The 14,431-nt window shown below is 31.8% G+C and overlaps 1 pseudogene; it reads left to right on the forward strand.

The window, feature by feature from the left end:
- The first annotated feature begins 3,783 nt into the window (after positions 1-3,783).
- Positions 3,784-4,460, forward strand: LOC149541663 (polyubiquitin 11-like; annotated as a pseudogene).
- The last annotated feature ends 9,971 nt before the right edge of the window (positions 4,461-14,431 follow it).

Raw genomic sequence — 14,431 nt, forward strand, 5'->3', positions numbered from 1 at the left:
ATCATATGACAACAAACACAATTAAAGATGATATTGGAGTAATTGATAATATGCTAGAGGACATGATTGAAGAAGATGGTACTAGCATATTTGATAATGAGATGAAGATGGTCTTGATATACCTATACTTGAGAAAGCATATGAGCCCCTATACCAAGGCTCCCAAACAACTCTTCTCACTGCTATAATGTTATTGGTGAACTTGAAGTTTATGAATAGCATAAATCAATTGGTAAAGAAAACTCAATTTAGACACAAAGACAAAGTTAGATTAGGATACATAGAAGAAGGTGAATCATTTCAACAAGGAGGTCAAAAGAATAAAATACCTACTTGTAATCATTGTGTAAATATAAAGCATACATCAAAAAAGTGTTAGAACAATGGAAAACTAAGATTTAATGGAAAGTGTTAGAGTTGTAACAAGCCAAGACATAGAGAAAGTGAACACACAGAGAAATCTAAGTTTGAAGGGAATTGTTTGAATTGCAACAAACAAGGGCATACATATTCAGAATGCAAGATCAACAATTGGAACCCAATAGAACAAATTGTCAAAGCTATATTTGGTTGGGATTACAACACATGGTGCAGATGTCACTATTGTGGTGAGTATGGGAACATTGGAGAAAATTGCATAAAAAATCACGAGGAAGATATACACTACAAAGAGATGTTTTGTATGTATAGAAATTGGACATCTTGCTAAGAGTTATATGAATTGAGGAAGAGTTTTATCCAATGTATAAATGTCATGTATGCTAAGGTATACCATTTCTTTCATATTCAATGTTAGCATACCATCGCTATTAGATAAGTAATTTTTTGTTACCACCATCAAACATTCGGCCTCATTTGTATTGAGAATTATCTACTATTATGAATCAAATTTCCGTGAAGTAGTAGACAATACATGCATGTCCCAACGATCATATTCTATATCATAAAGAACATGAATTTTCAATAGAGTGCCCTGATTGTCATATTAGTAGATATTGGTTAGATCAAATAACAAAAAGGGTGCCTCATAAGGTTCTTTAGTACATTCTGATTATTTCAAATTTTGAACATTTATTCAATTGCACTAGCTTGACATAATTTATGGATTACCATACATGCAATAGATGTCAAGATGACATTATGTGAATTCTTGCATATGGCTTTGTATTGAAGGACATAGAAGATAGTTGACTAGTATTTAAAGAATAACATCATAATTTGAAGGTTTCATTGGTAGTAGATAGTGTCAATTCATTTAGATATATGAGATTTGTTTACTCAGTGTGGCATGATTTTGTTATTAACAATAACATTCTTCCTTGGATGTCGATAAAGAGGGACTAAATAATGTTGTCAATGATTGTACTAGGTATTTTCATTTAATAGTTATCAAAATTAATTTATAAACACCACATCAAAATGGTCATAATAATTATGTAATGTTTCTATTCATTCAACTCGGTAAGTACCAATTTAAAGATACAAACATGCATATTGAGCCCATTATTGATGAGTTTTTAAAGTTATGGAATGTCATCACTATGTATGACATCTCTAGACTAATATGACAAAGAAAATTTCAATTCCATGCAATGCTTGTATAGACAATACGTAATGCTCCTATGCCAACTCAGTTTTGTAGTATGTTAAATTGTTAAGGTCACATATTTTTGGTTTTTTATAGTGCTTACACATTATTGTTGTATGTTTAAGTTTGGCATGATAATTATACATGACCTTTTATGTCCTCAAACAAAGGAGAAATTTACATGTCTAGTTTGTGGTCCAAAGAGGCAATCTCATTAGTCAAGAAGTTTAGGAAAGTAGGTGTTCGATGAGTTTAGTCAATTTCTCCACAATAATCATAAGTATAAAATTACTAAAAAAATATCTTTTTTATGGGAAAGCAGAGACAACATCAAGGCCATGTAGAATGACACCTTGTCTATGGAAGTTGGATTACAATAGACTAAATTGTTGAGGTAATGCCTTTTCATTTGATGATTTTTGTTTGAAATTTATATTTTGATATTGTCTTTTGTTTAGTAATGATGTAATTGATGCTTGTGAAGGTTGTCAAGGCATCAATGACCAACTTCTTAGAGGAATAAAAAGTTATCCTAGTCAATTTAGTAGGTTTTCATACTACAAGGATCTCCCAATAGTACATTTGTTTGATTATATGCACATATAAGAAAGAATGTAACATAGATACTATGGAAAATATTTGATAGAAGGTGTGCCAATGATAAAATTGCCAAAATTTGCAACAACATTCATGAATCCAATCATGCACTAAATTTTTTTATTGAATCAAATATCAATGGAGACCACATAAATATGAGTGCCCTTCCTTTTTTATTAATAGAGAAAAAAAGTGATGCATTAAAAGAAGTTATGAAAAAACAAATTTTCCATAGTATTTGCTACAAATATGAATGCACAAAGTTGGGTCGCAATTCCATGGAAGTCAAATCCGCAAAATGAGACCTCTTAGAAATAGGTTCATTGTTTAAGATTCTGTAGGGAGTGTTCCTGACCTCTCTTCCATCTCCACTTCTTCTCCTTCTGTCGAGCCTTCTTTAACATTTCCTTCACCTTGTTGATTGGCTACAACAAATTTATAAATAAATCAAATTAGATAAAAAATAAGATTGAAACTTAATTAAATTCAAAATCATAAATAAATATATATATATTACATACCTTGTTTAATTCGATGATAATGTGCCATAGTCTTTTGAAGTTTTCTTTGTTCTGCTTCATCAGATCTCTTCCTTCCATATTTTTTTTCCTTCCTTTCTTGTTTTCCATTATAAAATCATAAAAAAAATAAACATTTACTCCTTGACTTAACATAAATTTTGTGCAATAACTATATAAAAATGTCGCTTTAAGAAATTTATAGTACAACTTCACTATTTTTAAGCTGACCTGTCTAAAGCTGATGTCAGCATTTTTTATTTTTTTAAATGTTTGTACAAATATTTTGTATAAATTTTTTGAAATTTATAGTACAAACATATCAATTTCAAAATTTGGCTCCCAAAATTTTTTTGGCCACATGTTCACTATGAACATATGTTCATAGCGAACATAAGTAATATGTTCGCTATGAACATTACGTTCATAGCGAAAATACAAAATTACATTTTTTGGTCCCTTTTTTCTTTTAATTTTTTTTTCCCTCTTTCGACACCCATAATTACAGATAAATCATCTCCTACTATAAAATAAAAACTGCCAAAATGTGCTGCTCAGAGCAAGCTTTGAAACGACTATAATTTTAATACATATTTTAATAATTAAAACTTTCAAATATGAGTTTAACTCATCATAGGTTCATTATCAATTAAATATCAACTAACTTTGATAGTTTAGAAAAATTAGTAACTTAGATCAAATTTTTTTTGAAAAATATCTATGAAATAGCTTACACTAGTACATTTGAACTTGCTTTTCTACCAATTTATTTTACCAAAGCCATGATTCCTTCTTTTTTTCTTGTTTTCATTCCCATGTTGGTTGAAATTTTGACCAACTTATGTTTTCATTTCGACCAACTTCAAAAAATCGCATTATGTTATAACAAAAAAACAAACATTTAAACTTCCCATTTGTGCGGGGGCCCAATTGGTTGATCCCGTAGTTCCTTGTGACTACTCCCTATAATACACTCCATCCTCTTGTCTGCATTTTACCCCAAGAGACTCTTTCATGGTTCTTTTGTTGTTCAAAGAAGCTCTCTCTATAGGTTTTTTATTATTCCTCTTCAGTTTCAACATGCAGATTTTTTTTAAGACCCTCACAAGAAAGACCACTACTTTCAAGGTTGAGAGCTCAGACACCATTGAAAATGTAAAACATAAGATCTAGGACAAGTAAGGGATTCTTTTGGACCAAAAAAGGCTTATCTTTGCTGGGAAACAACTCGAGGATGGGTGAACCCTAGCGAATTATAACATGCAAAAGGAATCCACCCTTCACTTGGTACTTCATCTCAGGGGTGGCATGCAAATCTTTGTTAAAAATCTCAATGGAAAGACCATTACACTTGAAGTAGAAATCTCCGACACCATTAACAATGTGAAGGCCAAGATTCAAGACAAAGAGGGCATTCCCCTAGATTGGCAGAGACTCATTTTTGCTTGAAAACAACTTGAAGATGGTCGGACATTGGTAGATTATAACATCCAAAAGGAGTCAACCCTTCATCTTAGAGGTGGCATGCAAATTTTTGTCAAGACTTTGATAGGAAAGAACATAAAAATGAAGTTGAGAGCTTTGACACCATTGATAACATGAAGGCCAAGATTCAAGACAAAGAGGGCATCTCGCCAGATCAATAGAGACTCATTTTTGTTGGTAAGCATCTTGAAGATGGGCATACCCTTGTAGATTATAATATTCAATAGGAGTCCACACTTCACTTGGTGCTTCATCTCCATGGTGGCTTTTAGGATTTACTAGGGCTAGATGTGATTGAATCAAGTGTTTGTGTTTATTTGCACTTCTTCCTTGTGAATTTCATGATATTATAGAACAAAAAAAAACATCATATTTAATACTTCAGGGCCAATGTAGCAGATTGTCTTTGGTCTTACACCCGTCATGCTTCCTCTCATCATCTCCTAGTGACTGTTGGTAGTCTCGACAGAAAAATGTTCCTTCTTTTCACATTTTTAATGATATATTGTTTTTTTATTTTCCTGCATATAATTCTAATAGATTTAGCATGGGGATAGAGAAATGTTTGAGATTTAAGAAATGTATTCTGAAGATTATTAACTATTGCTGAGAGCTTTTGGGATTTTAACACATTGTAACAAAAGATTTTCTTTTATTTCAGAATGTAAACCCATAAAGAATGTATTTCAGAAAGCAAACATCATAAATATGTCATAGGGGCTGCTTTCTATATACATTATAGCTGGATTTTGAGCTCAAGGATTCCTTGACATTTCAAGGCATATAAAGCACAATACACTCTAAACTTGTAAACCACACAAAAAGACACTCATGGATGCTGTAAATGCACTAAATATCAAGATAGGCTCAATACTTATCACCTCTACTAGTTAGCCTGAACATGAATTGTCTTTTCTACAATCATAAAGAAACATTTTTAGTCTGCAAAGTACTTGCCATATTAAAACCAAGTGAATGACAAGTTAAAACTTAAACCCAAATGGGCTAAAAATAAGAAACTATGGATATAATCTCAATAATAAGGTTAACTTCCGACCAACACTAAGAGAATACTCACTTCTACTCCTTGCTTGAACTTGTGGCAGCACTCTGTGAGTTCTTGGAGATACTGAAGACTGCTTCAAATTGGGTGATGATGGAAGAGAGTGTCTTCTTAGCATACCAATGGTCTTCTCTTGAACATTTGGACTCATCCTTGGAGAAGCTTGAGCATGAAGCTTTGCCTTCAATGACTTAATGGAAGCCATACAGCTAGGAACTGATGGATTTCCTTGCAAATTGTTATCTGAATGATCCCCTTTTGCAGATTCAAATGAGCTATGCCATCTACCTATATTTTTCTCTATTATAGGAATTTTAAGTTCTATATTGATCATTGAATCAATAGTATCATGTTTGGAACATACAAGATCTCCATTTGAAACAGAAGATTCCTTCTTTTCTTGTGATAATTCATCCTCTTCGGTAATGGTTTTAGGTGGGCTTGGTTGTTGGGCTGGAGATCACTGGTACATTAGGCCCCATTTTTGACCAAATTTTTTGACCAAAGGCCTATTTGAGTTGTTAAATTCATTTTTTTTTTCAAAATGGGCCTGATATCATCAAAATTTTTACCATGGTTAAATTGATAGTCAAAATTTTGACCTTCCAAACATATGATGTGATATTAAAAAAGGATGGGGCAGTGTTCATTTTGTTTTCGCATGGGAGACTGAAGTGAGCAGGAGTTTAATCCTTGTGTTTTCAAGCGTGCCTTTTTTGTGAGCTCTCTAAATTATCTATTTTATGGGCTACTCATCAATCACACTACTACTCATGAGTTTTTTGGTTAGTTTTTCCTAGCTATACCCTTCCAAGAGGAGGTTGTGCCCCTTCATTTGAGACCACTAGGCAAGAAATGATGATTATGGGTAATATTTCCAAGGTTAACTACTAGAGCCTCATTTGCAAGTGATTTCCTTAAGTTCTTTGTAGTGTTTGATTTACTGAATAAGCCAAACACATCAGCATAGGCCATAAGAGTTATTGTAGCATGGCATGAGGCTATTTGGTTGATTCACTGTAAGTATAGGTTATTTTTTGCTTCATAAAGTGACATCTAACCATTAGGGTGTGCCCACAGGTGTTCACAATGTGGATTGTGTAGTGCTTGCCCTTGGTTCGCATTTTGTTATCATTGCTGAACTCTTTTAGAGCTAGTTTTATGTTGTTGGTTAGTAGCATTCTTTTGAGATTATCAGATATTGTGCTATGGATTCAATTTATTATGTGATGAGATTACTTAGACTCTACATTTCATGTATGTATGATGATTATTCTTAGTGTTTGCAATTATTGATGATGATTAGTAAGATGATTTATTATCATATGTGTTTTCTTATGGATACTTACCGTATACTTGCATGTGTATGGTGTGCATGTTTGCTTTTGTATGGCGTTTCTGATGTGGTTAAGGAAGAGAGTCGTAGTCACATGCTAGTCGAGATGTACATGATGCACCACTTCCTACCATTGCCTGTTTAGATTAGTATATTGTGCTTGTACATACATAGTTTTTATGTAGGTTGCAGGTACCGGGTATCGACTTTCCTGAATTGTTAGGATGAGTGTACCCTATCACATTATCTCAATAATAAGAGAGGGGAGATAAGTTCTCAAGTCCAAATCCAAACCCTTTAAGCCATTTGTCCTAATTGGAAAATTAGGACAAGTATCTAAGTTGAGTACCCTTCGAATATGTCAGATGACATAATTCGTGATTTAAACCCTTGGTTTGATTTTGTATGTATTTTGGCTATGATGGGTTTTCGTATTTTTACCTTATGAGTCTTTGATGTATTTTCTATTAATTAAGTCTAATTAAAAGATTTAATTAATGGTTTAATTTAATGAAAAATTAATATGATATTTTAATATTTATTTTATTTAATTAATTAGGAAATTAATTAAATAAAATAATTAAATTTGAAAATAAAAGTTATAATATTAAATTTGGAATGTGACAATATTTATTTTAATAATAATATATTTGGAGCTCATTTTTAAATAAATGACTAAATAATATTATTATTAAAGCTAATAAATATTTTAGCAATAAAGTTTTGGAAAATGAAATTTAAAAGTGGAAAATATATTTAAAATTATTAAAAGATTCTAGATTTCATGTGCTTAAAATATAAATATATTAAGATTGAAAAGTGGAATTATTAAAGTTAGTGCATGAGATTTAATAAATTAATTAATTAAATTGGAAAGAGTAAATTAAATATTATATTAATATTTTCTCACATAGGAGTTGGAAAATTCTCGAGAGTTGTCATGTAGACAACACAGGGGTTTGTACTCTAAGAATGCACAAGTTGTCTACACTTAGAAGTTAGCATTTTATTTGAGCACATAGTGTCTACAACCTTAAGACTTATCTAGAAGGTTGGAGAAGACCCATGCTTGGTTGTCATGCTTATCTTCTAGTTGTTTCTAGAGACACTCTAGATGCATCTTAGAGGTCTTTAAATAGAGGCTCTCCTAGTATGTTTGGACAAGCTTAATGGAAGCTACAAGCTACAAGTTACAAGCTTCAAGCTAAAAATGGAAGGTTGAAGCTTACATGCTCATATATTTTTACATACTCATATGCTTCTATATGCTTTCATGCTTCTTCTAGAACTTCTAGTCACTTGAAGGATTCGGTTGGCTTGGATCTTGGAAGAATTACGAATGATGGAGAAGGAAGGGATTTTCTATAGACTTCTGAGGCATCGCAGATTAGCATCAGTGTCTAGGTGCACTCATGTCATTTGCATATTCTCTTTGCACTATTCTTCTTCCTATCTTCATCGTGTCTGTTATATGTGTCTGAATACTCTTTGTGGTTGAATCTACAATTTGAATTGAAATCTAGATATTTTAATTGGTTGCAAAGAAAATAATAGAAAAACCCTAGATCCAATTAAGGAGAAATAATTAGATATGAATCGGGTTTGGGTTTAAATTTATATTAAATTAGAAAGACAAGATTTGGAATTAAAATAAAAATTTTATTGTGAAAATTCGAATAATTAGATGTAATTTTTCTATCAATTATATTTTTAGATGCGTATAAATAAACCCTTTTATGGTTAAATTTAGAGAACAATTATTGTAAGAGGAAATTCTTAATTCATCACAAATTGTCCTATCGCTGCCCCTTGGATAGACCCAAACTCAGTCATTCATAACTTTTTATTGTGATCGAATTTATTCGATTGCTCCGGTCAGAAGTGGCGCAACTTGGCTCTCTCCAAAATATTTCAATTTTAGTCTGATCCAATGGTTCATTAGGGAGATATGGCCGTCGTACTGAGACTTTTTTATTCAAGGATAGATATTTCTCCATTTCTCATAACCAAGAGTTCTTTATGCTTAAACTTCACAAAAATAATATATCAAAGCATGGAATGAATTAAAGATATTATTGCAATCTTCCTTTATTAGAATCTTATTAATATGCATTAGTTTTATATGGTTTATTATCTAATCTAATTAAATCAAATTTATTTAAGATTAGTTAATAGTATAAGAAGTGTAATTAATTATTAGTCAATCTAAGTAAATGGATTTTTAAATGAGAGAAAATTAAAAGAAAAGAGATTTTAATATAGTTTATATAGTGGACTTTTCATAATGTGTATTGAATACTATTTAATATATATTAAACAATTTTAGAGTTGTTTAATGAAGATGATAATGTTAAGAATTTGGAGATTATTCGTGTTAAAATCTACAATGAGTCTTATTGGTTTGTGATAGGGATCTTTTTCAAACAACATTTATATAGACAAAATATTATTAGAACAATTAGAAAATGGAGTCTAATGGTTGATTGTAATATTGATTAAATAATTGTAAGATGATAATTTATATTATGTTGATTTAAATTTAGAAACTCTGAATGATATTGGATTAAGACTAAATTATTATGTTATTGGTTAATATGTCTAAATACCTTAATGGAGTTAAGAGTTAGCCAAATATTAACTAATAAATTTATGGAAAGATTCTATAGATTGAGTATTTATAGTTTGAGGAGTTTATTATTTATTAATGTTTGTAAGGACTAGCAAACCATTAATAAATAATGGTTTAAATAGATATCAACAAATTTGATTAGAGTTAATCTAGTGGAGATTATTTATTGATTGAAGTTTTGTAAAAGATAATAATTTTTGGAGTTGGATTATAATTGATTTAGTCAATTGATATTCATTGAGTTGTCAATATAATTATATTATGTGATAGAGTTTTAACTTGAAATGATTATCATTAATACGAAATCGTTAAGAAAGATGAATGTAGTCATTATGGATAAGATTTCTAAAATAACTTGTTAATATTATTATTATTAAATATTATTATTTGTGTATTGGATTGAAGTTGACTTTGACGTACAAACTATTTTTAGTCAACTAATACTCATTAGATTGATGGCTTGGTTGTGAAATTATTAATTAAATCAATTAACGAGAGCTAATTGGATTTAATTAATAATTAAGTTATGTAATAGAGATTTAATTGATATAATTCTTTTAATGAGATTGTAGAAATATTGATATCAAGTTGATAGATCTTATTCTTATGACTTGAATAACAACTTTAGATATTTTAATGGTGAAGACTTAGTAATATATAATTGAGAATTATTAGAATGATAAAAGGTCAAGGATTGTGAACCAATATTAATTGATCGTTCTAATGAAGTTATAATCTCTTATTTGAAAAATGATAATTGGTCCTCTTATAATATAACGAATAATGATCCTAGAAAAGTTGAAAGGTTAATCAATTAGAATATGGATCATGGTTAAATAGAGAAGACAATTTAATTAAAAGTCAATGATGATCAGTTTAGTGAATATTTATCCTTAAGTTATTTTTAGAATGTAATTCTTAATAATGGAAGAATAATGCTATCGGGGAACAAATGGGTTGACTTGTAGGTCAAATGATGAAACTTAAGACACTTGAAAGTATATTTGCAAACAGAAAACTGAAACTCCACAGATTATACAACTATGTGAATTAGTAAACCAAAACATGTGTTTGCATCATGTATTCTATATGCTTCTTGTTTTGGGTTTTTGGGTTGACTAGTGTTGACTAGTCCTAGATTGTTACCAGAGGCTCGAGAGTTATGAGATGTGATGGCATGTTGATTTTATTTGGTATCGATCTTTATAAGCCCAACCATGGTAATGTGATCGTATGCTCTATGAAATGTTTTTATTTATTGATTGTTATTATTCATCAGTCTTCATGTGTAAAGCTGAGATGTATGTGTATGAGACACTTGAGCTAATCATTTTTGAGTCATCGATCAGTTATCCTTGGTTTATTTTCTAGTTGCCATGATGGGACTAAAATGTTGATTTATTTCTTGATGATGTCATGTTGTGACATGTTTGACTCAACCATTTTGGAGTCTTCGATCAGTATGATTTTGAGATATTCTCAGTTGCCTGTTGAGAACCAATAGATATTGTGATTTATCTTGAGATATATTTTTGGTTATTGAGAACCAATGGATACTTATGATTATCAGTGATGCCTTCAATTGCCAATAGAGAACTATTGTGGTCATGATTTTCTATGGATGCTTTTTAGATGCTCATGGAAATTTGATGATTTTTATCTTGGAGATGTGATGATTCTTATGGATATTTGATGCTTTTATGCATATTTGATGATGTTATTATGAATTATCTTTTGTGATTTTGAGATTTATGATTCCATGAGCTTAGGGTAGGTAATCTACTTGTAGTGTCGGGAAGTGGCTTGCAATGGAGGCCAGGGCCCTAAGTGGCTGCCAGGGTAACTCATTGTAAGTTTGGTTGATAAGTGATAACATTTACACATTAAATGGGGATTAAATGAACCTAAAAAGATAATTGCTTTGATGTTCTTGCCCATGCCTTGAGCGCTTGTACAGGCTAGGATGGGAGTAGTGAGAATGCATGGTTGTGACCATGCATTCCATAGTATGCCTCGTCAGTATGAGAGGATAGTAGTGGCCGCATGAGATCAGTAAGGACCCGTCGAGTTTAGCTGACTACCAGGATAACTTGTACGTGATAATTGTGATGACACTTTCCCACTTGCATAGTAGGTTTCTTACATGTCATTGTGTGCCTCTAGGTATTAGATGTCAGTTTTGTGTGATGGAAACTTTGAGTTAGTATACTTTTAGGATTCCTGGACTATAGAGATTTATGCTTTGTGATTTGGATAGCCTGTTTGGGACTTGAGATTATCTCTTCAGCACGATGGGAGTGGACCACTTAGGTTCCACGCGGTTGGGTGGTAGTGTATTTTCCACTCTTATCATTTGAGATCCATCGAGACACCATAGCTGGAGCATTCTTGGTTGGTATTTATCTTCATTCTATTCTTGGTTCATTATGATAGATAATATAGCTTAAGATGGATGTATTTACTGGTATGTTTCTTATATTGGTGATTTGCATATGTTAGATATTGTTATCTGATACTTATATTTGCATGTTAGATTACTTTTTGCATATGTTGTAGTATGTTAGGAATATTACACATGGAGGGATGGCTAGGATCCATGATGGTCTAATGATGCTATTAATGATTGGGAGGAACCATGCACTTAATTATTTATGTTTGTGACATATAGTTATCTTTTATGATGGATGTTTATATCATTTGTGATGATGTACCATGTGGTTTCATTTACTTTAATTGCATCATGAATTAATATTGGATGATGTACTTTATTTACATGGATGTTTATTCTTTTAAGCCTTTCATACCTTGTAACATGTACAGTGGATGATTGAGCTAAACTAAAATGTAATTATAAAAAAGGACACTTGTATATGGTTTAAGGATGTTGGATGTATCATTTTTATTTCATAAGGATGTGATGTTAGATGAATAGTTAATTTAGATGTGATTCAACGTTAAGGGATCCCTAAAGAATGTAACTTGTTATGTATGTTATGTTTACTTTCATTTGAATTGTTGCTATTGCTTTCGCAAATGTTATGAATGGTTTTACTTTCATGTTTAAAAAAAAAAAAAATGTTTGGTAAACTTAGTGAAATTCTTTGGATGCCTTGGCGGGGCATTACAGATTGGAGAATGATCATGGTCTATGGGTTTATGATTTTTTAAAGCCTGCCACCCTATTTTTTTGCCACCTATAGCAGGGTATTATAACTGTGATTTAATTTTTAGTCACTTAGTTTGGCATCCAATTCTATTTGAGGAACGTTTGAGGGTCTAAGCTATTAGAGGAGTTTCTCATTGTTGGGAGGAGAAGATCAACCCTATCACTTCATCTGGAAGGCCTATTCATGGTGACAAAAACCAAGTTAGGAATATGATGATGGCTATCCACACTAATAAATTGTCACAAAAGGTTTGTAACTAGTTTGTAGTGCATCCATTTTCAAATTATTCAAATTTATTTTAGTGGGTCATTCAAATGCGGCCTCATACTATTTCTTTTAGATGTATTTTACTTCAAATTTTGTGATAGTAGAGGTTGATATAAATGCAATAATCATGGGAAATTCCTAACAACATAGGTTCACACATTGCAAACCTAAGCTTGTAATAGAAAACTCACATATTCACAAGCTCATTGCTTGAGCTCTTGTTGTGGTCTCATTGGGGCAAATTTCAGAAAGGAATATGTAAGGAAGTGTTCTTATAGTTGATAGAATACATAACCATTTATGGGTTTAATGTTGAGGAACAGTGGAAAACCTTTTTTCAAGAAATAAAAATATGAATAAAAATTGTCCGAATGATTTTAAAACACGTGAACATTTTAACAAACTTTTAGCAATAGTCTAACCATAGTTTTTACAACCATAATTTCCTTATATTTGTTAAACAACTAAAATAGACATATTTGCAAACAATTGATATGTAGGTAGTGATGTAGTATGGCAATACCCAGAATGGATGCGATGGCACATGACAAGGAGATAATAATCAATCTATCCTTCAAACCATTATCAATACTCATTGTTCGGCTAGATCATTGGGTCACTTCCACATTCATGTGTAGGTTCCTTTGAAATTGCAAATGCAATCACAGGGAGCAAGAGTCAACGTTAACCATTTTAAACCTATCAAAACCCCTCTTTTCTAGGTCATGAGTAAAAAAAAAGCTTCCCAACCTCATAAATGACTGCATTATGTCAAAAAATTATGACTTTTGTTGGAAGTGTGTTGTGTTATGACCTTGGTATGGCTTCTCAGCTTTTCTCTTGCCTTATCCCAAAGAAGGACTAGGCTAGAAATCCTGAAGGATTTTATCGTGGCCCTCTTGTCAAACCATCTCTTGACAATAGCTTGATGTTTAGCAATGTGTTCTAATGTAGTTTTTAATTTATCCTCCATTTCCAGAAGATTCATCAATCAGATTTGTACTTTGTCAGTGTCATCAACATACCCACTCATGAATTTTAAAATAGGAATCTTGAGATTGAGCGGGAATATCAGTTCTTGCCCGTAAACAAGTAAATAGGGAGAAGTACCCAAGGCCTTTTTCACTCTGACTCGATCTGTCCACAAGGCATATTTCAATCGTGTATACAAATCACTAGGGTTCTCCTTCACATGTCATTTTATTACAGTGATCAAATTTTTTTTTGTAGGCTCTGCTACCCCATTTCCTTTTGGGTAGTAATTTGAAGAAACTCTGATGATGACTTTGTTTTCAAATGCCCATTGTGTCAAAAATGTAGATGAAAATGCAAATCCATTGTCACATACAAGAGAAAATAAAATTCCAAATCTGGTAACAATATGTTCTTCCAAAAATTCTGTCACCACCTTAGCAGTGCAATTTTTGAAAGTCTTTTCCTCCATCCATTGTGTGCAGTAATTTGTAGCTATAAGGATAAATGCGTGTCTAGTTGATGATGGTGGATTTACTGGACCAATGAAATCCAGTCCCCACTTTGTGAAAGGGCACACCTCATATACCGGTTGCAGTGGCATTACTGGGTGTCTCTCTTTGTTAGCACTAGTTTGGCATGTATGACAGGAACACACATGTTCAAACGTATCTTTGAATATCGAGGGTCAATAATAACCTGATCTTAAAATCATGTGAGCAGTTGCTTCTGTTCAACCATGTCCTATACCATACTTATCATGAAAATGTTCAAGGACATCCTTAGCTTCTTCCCATCCTAAGCATTTC

This window comes from Cupressus sempervirens, chromosome 8 (genome assembly GCF_028749045.1).
Source record: "Cupressus sempervirens isolate cs-2001-9-10 chromosome 8, ASM2874904v1, whole genome shotgun sequence".
Lineage (NCBI taxonomy): Eukaryota > Viridiplantae > Streptophyta > Pinopsida > Cupressales > Cupressaceae > Cupressus > Cupressus sempervirens.